This window comes from Manis javanica, chromosome 10 (assembly GCF_040802235.1).
Source record: "Manis javanica isolate MJ-LG chromosome 10, MJ_LKY, whole genome shotgun sequence".
In the NCBI taxonomy this organism is placed as follows: Eukaryota; Metazoa; Chordata; class Mammalia; order Pholidota; family Manidae; genus Manis; species Manis javanica.
In genome coordinates, this window is record NC_133165.1 from 103,962,637 (window position 1) to 103,980,223 (window position 17,587).

At 44.3% G+C, this 17,587-nt stretch overlaps 1 long non-coding RNA gene across 4 annotated transcripts in view; it reads left to right on the top strand.

Moving 5' to 3' along the window:
* Positions 1–17,587, top strand: part of LOC108383571 (uncharacterized) — a 99,797-nt gene that overhangs the window by 60,818 nt on the left and 21,392 nt on the right. For all 4 annotated transcript variants that reach the window (XR_005058212.2, XR_001849803.3, XR_001849805.3 and 1 more), the window contains exon 2: positions 14,750–14,951. This is a non-coding gene — a long non-coding RNA (uncharacterized lncRNA). The remainder of the gene's footprint in view (positions 1–14,749; positions 14,952–17,587) is intronic.

The window sequence follows — 17,587 nt, forward strand, 5'->3', positions numbered from 1 at the left end:
AAGTGCAGCCATAAGCCAATTGAGGAGGGAGTGATTTCCTGGGGTCTGATGTGCATTTTGCAATTGCTGCCTCAATGCAGGATGAACTGTGAGGGAAGCCAGCTTTGCCATCTCTGATCCAGACAGAACAATTCCATCCACCCCTAAATCCCACAGATGCAGGTGCCAAGCTGATATTGACTCTGAAGGCTTCTGCCTAAACTGGGAGCCCAAATCCACCTGCTCAGCCTGAGTATAGGGGTAGAAAATAGAGTGCTCCACGACCTGGGGAGGGGGCTGCACCTCTCCTGGGGGAACCCTCAGTTGCACTGTCTTTATTTTCTTCACAACCAGTGGGCATGCTTTCAGTAGAGGAGGGGTTAGTGCCCCCGACACCACCTCTTCATCTTTTACCAGCTCTTCCATTTCCAGGGCACCTATCTGTCCTCTCCGCCGAGTGCCTCCCCTACATCCTTTACCTTTTCTTCAGGGCCCCGCAGCAATGCCAGCTCAGTCTTCAGCGGCTCTCTTACCTTCACCCCGATGCCTCGCAGCTGGTGTTCTCGTGCATCCTGCAGGGGTACATCCGTTTCCTATATGGCCTCTCCTCCTTCAGAGCACCTGGCAGCACTGCTGTCTCATTCTGTGAGGAATTCTGTACCTCCTACTCTGGACCTTGCCCTGCGTCTTGTGATATTTTTCAGGGGTCCACCCTTTCCCTTCATGTCCTTTACCTCTTCCACAGTACCTCGTACTGATGCCATTTCAGTCACCAAAAAATTTTTTACCTCCTCAATAGCACCTCGCAGCTGGCATTCTTGTGCTGCCTCCTCTTGTATCAGCGCCATTTCATTCTTCAGGGAATCCACAGCAGTTCGCAGCTCATGGTCTCATGCTGCCATTTCTTATGTCTCTTTCAGGAGCATGTTCTTCTCATCTGTAGACTTTTTTTTAATACTGTGAGAAGCAGCAAACCCACAGTCCCCACTGCCTCACGGGCACTCTGTTTCTCAAAGGGCCTACTTACTATACCAAGAGCCACCCCTACTGCCTCAGTTATCACCTCCACCTGCCTCTGGTCCTGGGGTGGGGCTCAGACCACATACCCATTAGGGGACAATCGGCTCTCCCTATTCATAGGGGCAGCCCGCTGAAGCACCCCTCCCATAAGGGCAGCCTGTTCTTTTCCTTGGTCAACAATGACACCTGCTGACATCACCAATTGTCGTGCCAATGGGTTTCAGCCCTGGGCAAGTTTACTATGGATTCAGTGAGACTGAGGAATGATAATGGAATGTCCTTGGGGTAAAAGGGTTTATTACCCAGCTTTTCTTCCTGGTGATAGGTCAAGCACTAGAATTACGTCTGCATCCAACAGTCTGCAGGTCTATAATCCTCCTTCATCTCTGCCTCCACCCAGAGTACTGGGCAGGGTGACTCAGTCTATAACAGCTAATTGCTTACAGGTGTGGAAGCAGGAGCCTAGCAGCAGGCCAGTTCCATCATGAAGTAGTTCAGGTTCAGGTGAGGATCCTGGCCGTAGGAACCCTCACTTTATCCACAGCGTGCTTTCCACACACCCCACTAGAAAGGGGAATTTATCACAGAAATTTGTTCTTGCTCTATTCAGTAGTGGAAAGGACCTAGGTTTTAGAGCCAGAGAGAAGGAGGAATGAATCCAAGTTCAACTACTTCCCAGACATGTGTGCCTAGTTTTTGAACTTCTCTGGGTCTTAGTTTTCCTGTTTTTCAAGTGGGGAAGACTAATACATGCTTCCTAAGGATGTTGGGACAGTTAAGTGATATCATATTCCCTAGACAAGTGGGGCAGAGCAACTGTTGGTCCCCTTCTCTTTAGGACTCTTGGGTTGAAAATGATAGAAACTCAAACTTACAGCCTGAGCATAAAAGGGAATTTGTTAGACCACCTGTATAATTTGGAGTAGATTTTGGTTCCAGAGAGGCTGGTTCTACAAACCTAAATGTTATTGTTAGAAGTTATGGCTTTGTTCTGCATCACTGACATTCTCAGGCCAACTGCCTCTTGGTGTGACAAGGTGACTGTCAGTAGCTCCAGTTCAGAAAAGAATGTTTCTTTCTCAACATTTCCACAGAAGGTCCCAGAATTAAGTTACATTGCCCTAGCTCTAATAAAACATAAAAAGCAGAATAAATCAGGTACAGAACAAACAACTGTGCTGTGAAGCTGGGTAATTGATCAGAAAGTCAGGTTGAGGTCATCTGCCCACCCCTGGAGCTCGGAGGGGGGGTGGTAGGAGAGGCTGGGGTGGCCCTCCAGGAGCCCAGAGCTTATGAGTAGGGCACAGTTCATTCTCCACAAAACAATCTGAAAGCTTTTGACAGCATAAAGGTGGATGGACACTAAGGAAGCTAAAGCAAGGTTCATTTTGCTTTTCCTTTCTCTTTTCCCAGGTTTGTGAACACTCAGAGGCTTGTACATTGCACATTCTATCAGTGCAGGGAGAAAGTAGGTGGTAGTGAAATTAGTACCTCTCGTTTGGATAATTAGACTTCTATGGCTAAGAAGAATGAATTGGTCAGAGGAAGCATTCTTTTCCACTCAGTTAAGCTTTATATTTCCTTATTAAATAAAAAACAGCCCTTTATATTAAAATAGACAAATAGTGCTTGCAAATAAGGATACAAAATATGACCTATCAAAGGACATGGTGCTCCGGTTGGGATTTCACCTGCCCAGGTACACTAGGCTTTGGTTTAAACACAGCAGGGTAGGCGCTGGGAAATGGTGTTGCCCGAGGGTGGACCTAGTTAAGAAGAACCAAATGCTCTGCATATTCAAAGTGGCTTCTTCTTTCCTCTCCCTGCTGAAAACATGAATATTTTCTTCAATATTTACTGGGAGGGCCTGGCAGAATCCCTGGAGATAAAACTCATCAGAGTGTGAGGACGTTGCTCTGACTGGGTTCCCCTGGAGTTTTTCTCTCCCAGGGATGTCCACACTGAGCCTCCAGCAATGTGTCAGGGTTCAGCTGTTTCCCATGGATGTTTCTGCTCCAGCAAATGGTTATTCTCCATCTCCACCCGTTTGTTCCCCAATTGCAGGGGCAGCAGTTTGCCTGGGAGTTCCCGTCTCTGAAAGGTCTAGGAAGAGTTGTTGATTTGTCAGGATGTTCAGATTTTTACTTATTGTTAGGACAGACTACAGACTTCTAAGCTCTTGGCATGTCAGACCAGAAACCAGAAGTCTGCATTGACTTTTAAATCCTTACCCCATATTTGACCCAAAACTTCCATTTCCAAAATATTGGCCACAACCAGTCACATGACCTGGATGATGACAAGAGGTCCAGGAAGTGTCCTCCAAGCCTCTGTCCAGGAGGGAGAGAAGAGGAAATGCTTGGTGAACAACACTGATGTCTGCCACAGAAGTCAACAAAGATTTTTATGACTGATACAACTTGGACTGGCTCTGCCTAGATACAGAGAAACAGCAGGAGCTCAATGCCCCCCCTGAATTAGATACTTATCCTCACAGTCACTGGCAGAGCTGGATAACCACAGCTCTCTTTCCCCAGGTTGCCAGGGGACCACAGCTCTCTTTCCACAGGCAGAAAAGAGAATCCCCAGATCAGCATGCCCTTTTAGCCCCATCGTTAGACAGCTCTCTCGTCTTCCCTTGGTGAAAAGTGAGGGGAGAGGATGATGGGTAAGGGCAGGGGTGTTATTACTCTGTTGGGAGTCCATGATTTCTCCCCAAGAATCATGGTTTCTTAGAAACTGTTACAGAAACTCCACATTGCACTGATGGTGCTTGTGTCCATGACTGAGTGCCTTTGAACTAAAGTACCCTCTAGAACATGGCAGATCCCACAGCAATGATTTGATTACTCAGAAGACTCTATTTTTTTTTTTTACATTCAAATTGTCTGCTATTTATTAGTGGTTAAATATACATTTTCACCTTTGCCAATCATATTAGATGTAGTATTTTTTTTTTTTTTAGAAATATTTTATCTTTTATTGGGAAAGTTTCATTTTTTTTTTTTTTTGAGAGGGCATCTCTCATATTTATTGATCAAATGGTTATTAACAACAATAAAATTCAGTATAGGGGGGTCAACACTCAATGTACAATCATTAATCCATCCCAAGCCTAATTCTCATCAGTCTCCAATCTTCTGAAGCATAACGAACAAGTTCTTACATGGTGAACGAATTCTTACATAGTGAATAAATTCTTACATGGTGAACAGTACAAGGGCATTCATCACAGAAACTTTCGGTTTTGATCATGCGTTATGACCTATAAACAATCAGGTCAGAAGACTCTATTTTGAGGAAAAATTTACTGACCAGTATAACTGTCAAGAGTAACCTTCAAACAGTACATTCTGAGTTTCCTGAGGGGAAGATGATGGCCGAGGGTGGTTGCCTGGGAAGATGTCAGAAGGGGGCGGAACCAACCTAACTGAAAAGTCTGCTATGAATCAGGCAACTGTAACAGGTGTTTTGGCCTATGATTTAGTCCAATAGTTCAACAGTATTTATTAAATGCTTACTACTGTCCAGTTTTTTCTTTCAACCCTCAAGGCAGGCTTAAGAATTCGGTAGCTGGCTGTAGTGTATTGGTTAAAACCATGGGCCAGACGCCCGGGAATTCAGTAGTGGCTCTGTCCCTTGTGTATTATCTTGGGCAAATTACTTGCCTTTATGCGACTCAGTGTCCACTGCTGTAATCAGAAGATGCTAATACTTTCCCCCTCATAGGATTCTTTGGAGGATGAAATGAATTAATATGTGGCAAACACAAAGTGCTCTGTCAACATAGGCTAGCACTGCCGTGATTAGCCATGTTACAGGTCAGGAAACTAAAGTTTGCAAGACTGTGTCTAGTGTCACATAGCCAGGAATTTGCTGATGTGAGATGGAAGGTTAGTGATGAAGGGATTTCTGACTTGGATGAGCAGACATGGTGGGGAGGACACTAAAATGCTGGGCAGGGACAAGTTGGTGGAGAACGGCCTGCCTGGGAGCTTAGGAATTCTAAGTACGTGTGCTGAGGATGGATTTTCCCAGAAGGACTTTTTCCCTATTTTTTTCCCTGCAGAAGCATCCCTACTGCTTGCTTCTTACCGATAATCATACAGGATGTATTCTCCTGGGAAGATAAATGGGGATTGGGATCCCCAAGCATAAACGATGAATCACAGCCTATTTTGGTTCAGGTTCTAAGGGTATTCCGTTGAAACTCCAAGGCTGGTTGGTGGAAGGAGCTTTCTTTTTGCTTTCCTTACCAAGCTAGGTTTTGTAAACAGAGTTTCCCAGACAGGAAGAGGAAACCAGGTTCCAGTAAAAACAAGTCACTTGAGGAGAGACAGGAAGGAAGTTGTGTGGGTGTTTGGGGCTACTTGCTTTGGTTTTCGTAGCTTATGTGTGGCCAAGAAATTTAATCAACACTTTGGAATAAAGCCGAGAAGGACCTGTGGGCTCCTAGAACCCCACCGTGGATGCCTCTTGGGGGTGAGGAGCATCGCATTGTGCCTTAAGCCTCCCATATTTGCTATTCATGTCCGCTGAGGAGTTTTGAGCCCTTCTTGGTGTCTGGGTTTTGTGTGATGTTTAATTTCTTTAAAGTTTTCCATGACTGTCGTCTCAAGGATTCCTGAAGTGGGCAGGACAGGAACGATCCCCATTTTGTGGATGGGAAATCAGTTTCTGAGAGAATACATTCCCTGCCTGAGGTCATCCCGCTGGCCAGTGGTAGTGCTAAGGTTGAAATTAGAGCCTAATATGAAGCCCGTTGAACTGGAGGGCATGTGTCTGTGGAGCCAGTGCAGCTCTTAGGAGTGAGACCAGGCTGAGGCATGACGTGGAGCTGTTGCCTGCACCTAGCCTTCCTGCTGCCTAGCCCTGTGCCAGTCTGTGTCAGGAGGTCTCAGATATTTGTTAAAATTCATTAAAAGGTAACCGCCAGAGGTCAGAATTGGCTCGGGACCTGGGGAGGGCTGAACCTTTATGTAGCAGGCACAGGAGTCAGGGGGAGAGTCCAGGAGACTGACATGAGGCACAGTAGGTTCCTGATAACAGACAGCCCAAGAAATACGCTTTTGAACTAAGCAGTGCAGTAGCAATAAAACATGTTGCTTTTCCTTGTTTCAGTCAGAAAGGAAGGGCCTGGGACCAGGTAGTAGCACAAGATGCCCGTCTGACTCCATGTTGCCCTAACATGTTGCCAAACTGCACCCCTGCAGCATCCCTTCTGTATCATTCATGCCTGCCCACCGTCCCTCCCCTCTGGCCTGATGCCCCAGTTGCTCCAGGTACACAGTCATCCCCTCTCCATTAGGGTGAGGCTCCTTGGACCCAGTTTAAGAAAGACAAATGGGCCCCCTTTACCCCTGCCTGGAGACAGTGGAGGGAGGCAAGAGGGCTTGGCAGTCAGGCGGCCTGTAGTTCTCCCTCCCTAAGGTCAGCCGCACTCACCCCAGGCCCTACAGTGCTCCCCACTGCTTTGCCTCCATCCTGGCCCAAACCACAGGATGTGTTGTCCGGATGAGTCCTGTTTGGCTCCTCAGAGAACATGCAGGGAGAAGTCTGCTCTCGGAGTGCTAAGAGGGTGGGGTCCCAGGCAGCATCGCAGGGCTGTCAGAGCCGGTGTTTGTTCCTTCCCCTTCCCCACCTCTGTTCATTCCCACAGTTATGCCAGCTTCTCAACCACCTCGTGCGGCTGCCAGACTGCCGCTCAGGGACGCCGTCGACTTTTCCACAAGAGCAAACGGTTTATGTTTCTGGGAAGACGCTTTGCAGTCTTGAACAGTTAGCCTGGCTTGGGAAAAGCCAAGCCTAGTGAATGTGTCTGCTACGCTGAATAAATACCAGTGAGTCATAGCAGTAATAATGGTAGTAACTGCCCAGTGATCTCTAATTGAGCACCCACTGCATACCAGCCACTGTTTTAATTGCATTACATGCGTGATTCGCTTAGTCTTCACAGCAGTATGAGGTAGGTATGATAATAACATTTTAAGATGAAAAAACAGACTGAGATTACATAATTTGCCCATGGACAAAGTGCGTAATGGCAAGTACATGACAGAACCTGAATTCTGTCACAGGCCTTTCTGAGTCCCCAGTCTGGCCTTGTAACCACTGTGTCACATGGCTTCTCTCAGATGCTGAGCTGGGAGTAATTTCATTTGTGCAGGTATTGTACGGTGGCCTTTGTGCATGCGCCTTCTCCCCTGGATGGAATTCAGGGAGGCTGGTTTGAGGGGGCAGCCACGTTCCTCTACCTCCCTGCCACAGGCCATGCCTGCCAAGTCTATGAGCCTTGATCAGCATGCTCTGGGGACCTCGGACCTCACCTCCTGCCAGTGTTCTAACCCCTCACTCCTTGTAATTATTGCATGGAAAGTTAGAATTTTGGATCTGATCCAAACTAGAAAGACTTATTTGTTATTATCTGGGTGATTGTGTGTATTTAGAACTCCATATAGAAATTATACATGTCTTCTCCATGAAGTCTTCTAACTTTCCTTATAAGAATTAATACCTATGTCCTTGGAAATTCAAGAATGCTTTGCCTCTCTAATAAATAAGGCAGCCAAGCTACAGTGATTCAAATAAACACTGGATTCAAAGTCCAGCAAATACAAGTTCAATTCCTTCTTTTGACATTTTATAGCTAGATGATTGGAAAATCCACATACCACTTTCAACTTTTGTTTCCACAAGAGTGCAATATTGTAGTCAATATTTCATTCATTCCACAAATATTTCTTAAGTATTTACTATGGGTGAGGTGCTTTCTAGATGTTTCTGGTAGATCCTAGAACACAACATACAAAAGATCTCTGGGCTCATGGAGTTAATATTCAAGCAATAATCTGTATGAAAAGGAGTTAAATACCATCAAATGCTAAGTTAGTATTAAATATTCTAGCAGATGCTGTGATAGCCCTCCTGCCATCTAGCCTCCCTTTTCCCTGAGTTACAGAGCCTTAATTATGTTTCAATGTCTACCTCCTTCACATGTTTCTGGGAACACCGACCACATCCATGCCTGAGGAATAAGGCCTTACCATGGCGGTCTCAGACCCACTTTACCAATGGTTGGGGTAGGGATGGTAATGTGACCCAGGTCTGGACAATGAGATGGGAGGAGGCAGTTTATGGAAAGGTATCCTTTCTTTTTCAAAGAAGACAACAGAAAAGAGAGTCTTGTTTTTGCCTCTGGAAATTGTCATGTCTAGATGTTGTATCTGGAACTGACACAGAGGAATTAAATAACTTCATAAACTGAGAAGGAAGGTAACACGAAGATGCAGAGCAGAGAAATGGAAAGGATCTGGCTTCTTCATGATATTGTGAGCCACAAACTCCTTAACTCTAAAACCTATTCCACCATTGGATTTGCTGCTATATTACCAAATTACTGAAGCCAGTATGAATTAGCATTTTCTGTTACTTGCCTTCAAAGACATGTTAATTGATACGGGTTATTATGATACCATTTCCCCTGCTGATCTCTCAGATCACTGGGAATGGGTGTGTTTTATGTTTATGTTTGTATTTGTACTCTTTAGCACACACAGCACCATGCTTGACATTGAGTGGGTAAAGAGAACATATTTCAATGAAAATGTATCTACCACCATATATTTATAACTTTGTATATACATGATTTTTGAGATTTTTTGCAGGTTTCAGGTTCAGTGCTTTATTCAGTTATGTAAAAGAAAAATAAATACCAACTTATTTCCAAATGCTTAGATACGACACATCCAAAATTTCTAAAAGAACCCCAACTTTAAAATCCATGTACTTTAAATCCAGATTCTCAGATCCAGTATGTCTGAGGTGGGTTTACTTAAAGCAATGACCTATAGGTTAAATCAACACAAATCCCTTTTGTAAAACCCTATGAGTATGGCTGAGGTTGCAACTCACTGAATAGCAAGGACAGTCCAAGCCTTGATGTCTGCTGTGTTCATGCCAGTGAACTAAAGTCAGGGTGCAGTCTACCCTGCCCTGTGATTTTGTCTGATGAGGTCATGGGAACCAGAGAAGCTTTGCTCCAGGTTCAAAGCTAACAGCCTGAGGTCTGGTGATATAGTGTTTGCATGTCATGGGCCAATTACTCTGCTTTCACAGATGGAGAAGCTAAGGTAAAAACAGCAGGGAGACAACTGGTCTACCTCAGAAGGACACAGCATTTATGGGGAGAGTTCTCACTGCTCCCAAGGGTGTACCTGCCCCTCCACAGAGCTGGCCCTTCAATTCAATTCTGTTTAGTGTTCAACACCTATTCCATGTAAGGTACTGTAAGGGATGTAAAGATGAGAAAGATGCAATCTTTCCTCAAGGCACTAATCGTCTAGTAGGAGAATATGACAAATAAATAATTCATTCATTCCTATATTCATGCATTCATTCATTCATTCCTTTGCTCATTCAGCTAGCTTCTGGAAACTTGAAATAAGGTAGTAAATAATGCATATGGAGCTTGTATTCCAACAGAGAAGATATATGTTAAAGTGTTAACTGCCTAACCAATGAATTAACTACATTTGTGATTATATGCCACAAAGGAAAAAAGTATATACTATGAGAGCATTAACAGGGTATCTGATCCAAATTGGGGGTACTATTATATCCATTTTTACAGATAAAACTGCATGAGGAATTAGTTAACTTGCTCAAGATCATCATTTAGGCATGATAGAACCAGTTTGTCCCTTTTCAAAGTTCTTAGCCACTCTACTCTGCAGGGAAATATCATGAGCTCTAGGTTTGCCATGGAGCAGGCACTGGATAAATCTACAGAATGCACTGGGGCAGGGATTGCAATGCAAACAAGAATTCAATGAATGCCAGCAGAGAGGTACACTGTGCTGTCGAGGCTGCATCTAACTGAATGAAAGAAGCATAAATGACTTGTGGGGCCAGGGGTTGGGGAGAGGGGGTTCCATTTCCTGCAGAGCCTAAAAGAACTATGGAAGAGTTTCTGCAGGGAGAGATAGATCAAGGGTAAGGGCATTCAGGCAAGAGAGGGGTGTGAAAAAGGAGTTAATAGAGACAGAGTGGTTATTTGAGAGGACTTGGCCAGATCTTTCTCTTGCCTGCCTGCCTCTCCCTGGCATCCTCAACACCACAAGGTGCGCTTGCAGGCCTCTGCGAGTGAATTGTAGCTAGCTGTTGAATATTCATTAGGGTCTCATTTCTACAACCCTGAGCAGCAAAAAAACAAATCCAGCAACTATTCCCACATGGGAACAGTGTGTCTCCACTGGCCTCCTAGCCCATTTTTATTCCTATTCCTAGTTTGAGGAATGAGATTTTGGAAAGGAGTCTAGTTGAAGAAATGGGTGACTAACACTGATTCAAATGCAAGGACAGAATTAAATATATTATACCCTGGAAGTCAGGAAGAATCCTCAGCCCCCTGTGATCTCTGACTAACACTCCTAGACCTGCAGAGGTGGAGGGGACCCAGAGATCCTCCAGCCTAAAGGTTCCATTTTATTGCTTATGAATTGAAACTCCGGGTGGAGAGTGACCACCCCAAGGTCATACAGCCCTTTACTCAGGAATTTTATTCTCTCCCCCAGCCTCTTTCTTCCTTCTTTCAACCCAACAGCTCCAGTAAATTGCTCTACCTTCAGGCAGGCACACCCATTCATTACTCACTGTGTGGCTTTATAATGTGCATCTAGTCTCCCTACCCAGCCCCCACCTTTGCTTTTTGTATGTTTGTTTTGCTGTATTTTATTTTGTTTTTGATGATTGACTGATCATTGCCATGGACCAAGGGCTGTGCTAATTGATTTACATGCATCATCTCTTGTAATGCTACAGCCATTCTGTAAGTCGTATGTATTCATATGCCTTTTTCACAAATGCAAAAATGGAGACACTGGGAGATGAAAGTTCTCTTCTCCAGTTCACACAGCTAGGTTTTAGGTGAGCCAGGCCTTCACCCCATGTCTACCTGACTCGACTGTACACCTGTCTAGTCAGCTACAATGCCTCTCACCCACAGCTTCTCCTTCATGGAAGCCTGATTACTTTTAGCCTAAAAGCACTGATTGGCTAGTCTGTATTCTCCTGGAGACTTGAATGTGCCTACACACAAGTAACAGGTTCCTCTTTCATTATTGTATTTCTTATCACTTCTTGCCTTTTGGTTAAGGTCAAGTGTGAAAGTGTATTTCCTCTATGTGCCATCCACTTCAACAACAGCTGGTGTTTTCAGGCAAGACTGAAATGGAAATTCATGCTGTATTGTAATGGCTTCTGCTCTTCTTTCACCCAGGCAAATAGGGTGATTTTTCATATTAATTTTTGTTGATTCTTTATCTAAAAATGTTATTTAATCCTCAGAATATTGGAGGAGAGGGAAAGCATGGCTTATCTTGACTATCTTAATTTTGGATGGCCACTTAATTTCCATAGTCCTTATATACCTCCAGAAAGAACCAAAAAGGATACAATGCCACATCTCATTGTTGTCTATGTCTTTCTGATGGAGTATCAGCAATGGCTTTTATTCTGGATTCATTCAGCCTGGCCTGGGCCCAGAGGACATTACCTCCATCCCCAGAATGCCCTTGGATGGGGCTACATATCAAGTTACCATACATTACCCAGGAACCCTGGCACTCTCGCCACTTACTGTGAATTTACAGTTCTTTGTCCTCTTCCCAACTCCTAGCATTTCTTTTGATGTGAAAAGGCAATTTTAAAATGTACCATATCTAATATAACACATGGACATATTCACCACACACATTTTTTTAATTAAAAGAATTGGTACACTGCCTTCTGCTGACAGTTAACACCAATGCTTTAATGCCATTTTCTATTATTGATTTATGAGGTGCGTACTCAAAGCAAATTAGGGAATAAATCATCAATGACATTGATTTGCTTACCAGCTCTGCAATAAGTGTGTGTAATTAATTGTGGGCGTGCTACCTGTCTCTGCTGGTTGGGACCTTCCCGCAGTTCTCGGCCTGTCCTCTCTTGTCTGCCACGGGGCTTGATGGAGAAGAACTGGTGGCATACCTGAGGGTGTAGTGTGGTGAGAGCCTCAGCCGTAAAGAAACCCGATACTCTGGGGTGAGCAGGAATGTTTGCACACCCTTCAGGAGAGGGGATGAGGAGATTGGTAGAGGAAAGAGTTTCTGCTTGGGTGAGGCAGCTCATTATTTCCAAGGATTTTCATGGGCCTCAGTAACATCTCTGGAACTGGTTATTACTCAGTCAGGATGGCCATAGAATCAAAGGGTTTTTACTTTCATCGTCATGCTGGGAAAGGACCTTGGTCTGCAGGTGCCAGGAAAGAGGAGCAGGTGGCCCATGCTTTTGTTTGATTGGTCAGATAGTCTGCTCTTAAAAGAGCAAGTCTCTCCTTTGAATGCAGGAGGGATGCTCGGTACCCTCCAGGCTGTGGGGTGTGGTGGGTTGGTATACTTCCTCTAGAGCCTGCTGGGTTCAAGTCCCAGCAATGTCACTCACTCTCAGACTTGAGTGGGAATTTGGGCAAGTTATTAAACTTTTTGGTCTCACTTTCCTTATCTACAGAGGAGGAAATAATAGCAGCAACCTCTTACAGTTGCTTTAAGGATTAAATGATAGTTTTTGTGAACTGTTTAGAGCTTGGCATGTAGTTAGCATTACATGGTCATCATTAGTATTTATTATGCTGGAATCCATGGATGGGCTTTGGTGTGTCTGTAAATTTGAAGATTTGTGAAAACTTTGTGTACATGTAAATGTTTCTAGAGAATGGGTCTATGGTATTCATCAGAGTCTCAAAGGAGTCCTGGCCTTCTAAGAGTTGAAGGCTCTCTGCTTGAGGGGATACCCTTACTTTTTTGGAACACACCTTACTTAGCTCTCCTCCTCAGCAATAATAATACTACTAACAGTGATAATAGTAGCAGCTGATTTTTACAGAGCATCTATTATGTGACAGATCTCAAGTTAAGTTATAATTTGTGTCTGTGCCTCAGTTGCCCATCTTGTAGGGCAGTTGTGAAAATGAAATGGGATAATGTGTACAGAAGAAGCAATACTCTGTCAGTATAGAGGATATAATCAATACATATTCTTTGTTTTCCTGCTTTTGCATAACTTCTTGCAATCCTCAATGGATAAGAAGCATGAGGAGAATAAGCCTTTGTTGTTTTGAGACATTAAGTTCTTGGGATTATTTGTTACTGCAACATAACATAGCCCATTCTGACAGATACATTGCTATATCCCTGGGTGCCCCAAGATAATCAGGCACATAATTGAATGCTACATAATTCCATGTTGACCAACTGAATGAGGGAAATGAGAGGAGAAGGGAGAGAAGAGGAGGGGAGGAAAAATGTTGGAGAAAGTTAGGATGAGGCTAACTTAAATGAGTCATAATGGGTCATCTCTAGAGATGGCCTAAAATAATAAAAATTCTTCTGTCTAGAAAAATAAAGACTTTCAAAAGCCTCCAAAAAACTGAGATACAACAACAAAGGACAGACACAGTTTGGGTTTGTAATGCAATCCAGGAGTTTTGGGGCATCCTGTTCTTTTTTAAGTGGCCATGAGGTTAATCCCTGAGTGTGGTATTTCCAATTCTCCTTGGTGCTATAGTCTGCTGAGCAGGATAGACTCTAGGGATGCTTTTCAAGAAGATTCTTTTGCAAGTAGGCCCTTGATGCAGTATTGCATTCCTGGTGTTTAATAAAAAAGGCCGTCTCCCCCGCTAGCTGTGTATCAACCACATCCTGGTTCTCATTGGAATGTGGCTTACACCTCTGTTATCATGTCTGGCCCCAAAGGCTCTCTGTTGTGATGTACACTGGCTCTCAGCAAACTCCTGGCTGCATGGTTGCATAGAATAAAGAAAGACCAATTAAAAACAGATGCCTTGCACAACCACCAGGACCTCTCTCTATTTCTCATCTCCCAAAGCCACACCAAGACTCTGGCTGGTGACATAGTAGAGCAAAAGACTGCTGAATTGTTGGCATTCTTTTGTTTTTAGGGGAATAAACTAGTTTCAGTTAAAATAAGAACCAGATTGCCCCCAAAATGTCTAAGTCTTAGGACTCGCCTGTTAAAAACAACTTCTAGAGTTTGAATGGGAGCTTTTCCCAAGGATGGCTTTGGTGAAGGAGGAGAGACTGCCAGATACTGCATCATTAACTAAATACCACAGAAAATGGTATATTTTATTGCTTTGTGTGTTCAACTATGGAGAACAAGAAATTGGAAAGCCCAGCCATAGTCAAAGGATGGAGAGCAAAATGCCCCAGCTGTTCTGCTCAGGGAAGGATCATTCATAAACAGAGAAACAGGAAACACATGTCTGGCTCTGACTCAGCCACCGGTTGGAAGCCATCATGCTGGCAGAACTCTTGGCCACCAAGCCCCTCTGCCCACCTTCTCTCCTCAGATGGGTCTGAGGCCAGGTCTCAATCCTGTCCTGGACAAAGTCATGTGACACGAGCCTGTCCAATTGCCTTGGTCCTGCTGGTGACCATTGGGGGAGTGATGCTCAGCCCAGCTCAGTACCAGGTCAGCCGCCGTCGCTCCTACGTCTATGTTTCAAAAGAGAGAAAGAAAGAAAGAAAGTGGCACAAATGTAACCCCCACTGTCTCTTGTTAGAATCCAATTAGAGCTTCCATTCAGGGATGGAAAAAAATCATCTGATGACATCTGCTTGACCTCCTGGGAAATGGAAGAGGGGTGGGACTTGCCAACAAGATAACTTCCTCCTTCCTCCACTTCCTGCAGCCTCCTGCTCCAGCGGCGCCCGTGGCTGCCTTCCAGCTGGGCCTGGATGCTGTGCTGTCGTGGACCCCACCCTGCACGTTCATGTCTGCATCTGGAGGCCCCGCGCCTGCTGGCTGTCGGCCTAGCAAGGCAGACTTTCTCAGCCCAGCGAAGGCATTGGCTCTGGAAGCAAGAAGTTAGGGAGGTCTCAAGAAGCCAGTGGGTAAGGAATTCCCAGGTCTTTGTGGAGCTCCCGGTGAAAAATGTGGGCCAACACTCATTGTTCTGAAATAATTCTTCCTTCAGGAATGCTGGACTCTGTTACTCCTTTTGAGAAAAGCATGGACCAATATAAAGAAAGTTCATTTCATTCAATTTTGCTCAGAGATCAATTGCCACTATTCAACAGTTTTGAGCTACAAAACTGGCATTTTTATATGGTCGCACCTCCTGTATTATTTTAAAACTGTGCTGGGCACTGGGGATAAAAAGAAAAATCCTTCAGGGAGCATAAGATCCAATAAGGGAGACGGGCATTCAAGTGGATGATTATAGAACATTGTGGACAGTATGACTGTAGAAGGTGTGGCTAATACTGCTTGACCAGGCTGGAGAGGATTACTAGATTTGATTCTTAGTTACCACATGCACATGAGCTTCTTTAAGACTCATGACTCTCTCTCTACTAGCTCTTAGAGTGAGGAGAAGGAGGCATGTAACATTTTTTTTTAATTCAGCTTTTTATTTTTGAATAATGAAAAAGTTGCAAAGAGATTCCAGAGTGTTCTCATAGACCCATCCCTCGGTTTCCTCTACTCCCTTACATCACGGTGGTGCATTTGTCACAACGAGGAAATTAGCACTGGTGCATTACTCTCAGCTAAACTCTAGACTTGATTCAGTTCCACAGTGTTTCCACTGCTGTCCTTATTCTACGCACATTGTGCTTAAGTGTAATAGTGTTAAAGTGCATTTGCAATTTTTTGTTACTTTTCCTATGGAAAGTGGGGTCTATGTCTCCTTCAAACTGGATGGGTTCTGGGGACTGTTTTGGACAGTAGAGTACAGTGGACCTTCCAGGACTTTGTCCAAGTCAAAGTCTAGTGATTCATGTTGAAGGCTCCCGTATCCATGCAAGCAGTTTAACTGCCTTGAGGTGCCATGTTGGGAGGAAGCCCAAACTAGACAGAGCAGAGAACACATGGAGAGAACCCCACCATGCTCCAGCCTCCCAACCCCATCTGCTCCAGCCCCACACTGCCCTAGCTTTAACCACTGTCAGACTGCAGCCAAGTGAGAGACCCTGCATCAGAACTTGCTAGCCACATATTTCCTGAATTCCTTGCTCACAGACACTGTGACAATGATTGTTGCTGTTTTAAGTTAGTATGTATTAGGGAGTTTTATAATGTAGCAGTAGATAAATGGAATAAGATGGCTTTACCAGCAGGTCTTAGATAATGTAATGACCTCCTGGATATAACACTCTTTCATTTTTCACACATTCACTGAACACCTACTATGTGCCAGGAACCATACTAGGTGCTGTGGGAACTATGTGACCAAGATAGTTTCTAACCTTGAAGGGTTCATAATCAGAGAAAAACTGTAGACACTGAAACAAATGGCCACAGTGTGGTTGGTATGTGGAGGCAACGTGTCATGAGATGAGAGAACAGTGACAAATCTCCTGGAAGATGCATTGGATACCCTTTGCTTGAACCAGGAATTAAAGGATGATCAGTTTTTTTGCTGGAGAAGGAGATGAGAGTGCACGGTATGTTTCCAGAACCCACAATAGCTCTGTGTAGCTAGAGACCCAGGGTCTTTTGCATGAGTGTATGTTTGGGGTCTGGATCACATAGGGCATAGAATAGGAAGGGAGAGAAGTGAGAAAAACTCACCAGGGAGACTGAAGTCAAGTTTCCAGAGCGGAATCTGGGGTGGGAAGTGGAATGTCATATCTTTTAGCTTGGATCTGATTCTCCTTCTAGAAACTTCTCAAGAAGATGATGTTTAAATGTTAGTCACTGGTTCCCTCAGGAATTTGGATTCAAAATACACATCCATTATATGTAGCTTGACCTTCTGGAAGAATAAACTTTGGAAATGACTGGAGATTAGGGTTCAAAACTTCTAAGTCACTCTGTCAAAGTCCTGGTCAAGGTTTTATGAGGTTTTTATTTCCGTGGTTTGTCTTTTCCATGGAACCAAATGTATGGTGGGAGGCGGGGAGCTGCAGAAGAATTGTGGAAAGAAAACATGAGTTTTCAAAGTAAACAGAGCTTAGCAAAGGAAGTTGAATAAATTCAATGGAGGCAACAACTGAAGGCTGACGTGGAAAAAAGGGGTGAAGGAAAATGAACTCAAGGAAGGAGGGGAGAAAGACTTAAGTTAGAGCCAAGAGGAAAGAGCATTCCAGGAGGTGGAGAGAGCCTGCCGCCTGGGAGATCTGACTACGCCTTGTGCCCATGCAGCCCCTTCTTTTCTTTAATCTTGTTTGAGTTTATTTCTGTCCCCTTGACACAGAAGGGTCTTAGCTAATTCTCCAGGCTTATATGTGCTTCCTCATTTGATTTCCCCCAAAATGTAGATTCTCAAGAAAATGAAATAATTTGCCCAAAGACACATAACTAGTAAACAGCAGGGCTGGGTTTGAACCAGATCCTCTGACTCTAAAGCTGGAGTTCTTTTCAGAAACTGAGGCAACACCTCATTCCCACTGTCCCTGTTTGACCCATCTCTCTGACAGCCTGCCCTCTTTTTCTGCTCACCTCCTTGACTAGCTAAAGATGGGTGGTGCCCTGGAAGCTGCCATGGGCTCTTGCAAACTCTGAGTTCTGGAAAGGATTATCACCA